Here is a 426-nt window from a genome sequence, read left to right as displayed (position 1 = left end):
GGGGGGGGGGGGGGGGGGGAGTAATAATGACCCTAGATTTGTGAGTTTTCCTTTGCCCACGGTGGAAGAAAACTTTATTCTTATTATTCTTTTGGATCCGTTAAGCACGAGAAGTTTGTACAACAACATTTCCTGTGTAAAATTCAGAATTGCTGCTGATATTGGAGGTAATATTATATTTAATCTAAGGGAAATAAGATCCAAATACCCAGTCCCATTCCTGAAATATGAACTTTTGTGTTATAAGCCCATTTGTATTCTTTGCTCTCAATTAGGATCAACATTGTTCTATAAATTTTGGATGCTGTTCAAGCATAAAGATTTAGACCGTACAGACCACATAGTAAATGACTTGCTCTACTGATTCGTAGATTCAAAAAATCTTACTTTGTCTGATTATGAAATCATATCAGATAGAATTGAAAT

This window comes from Macadamia integrifolia, unplaced genomic scaffold (genome assembly GCF_013358625.1).
Source record: "Macadamia integrifolia cultivar HAES 741 unplaced genomic scaffold, SCU_Mint_v3 scaffold1681, whole genome shotgun sequence".
In the NCBI taxonomy this organism is placed as follows: domain Eukaryota; kingdom Viridiplantae; phylum Streptophyta; class Magnoliopsida; order Proteales; family Proteaceae; genus Macadamia; species Macadamia integrifolia.
This window is presented reverse-complemented; position numbering follows the sequence as displayed.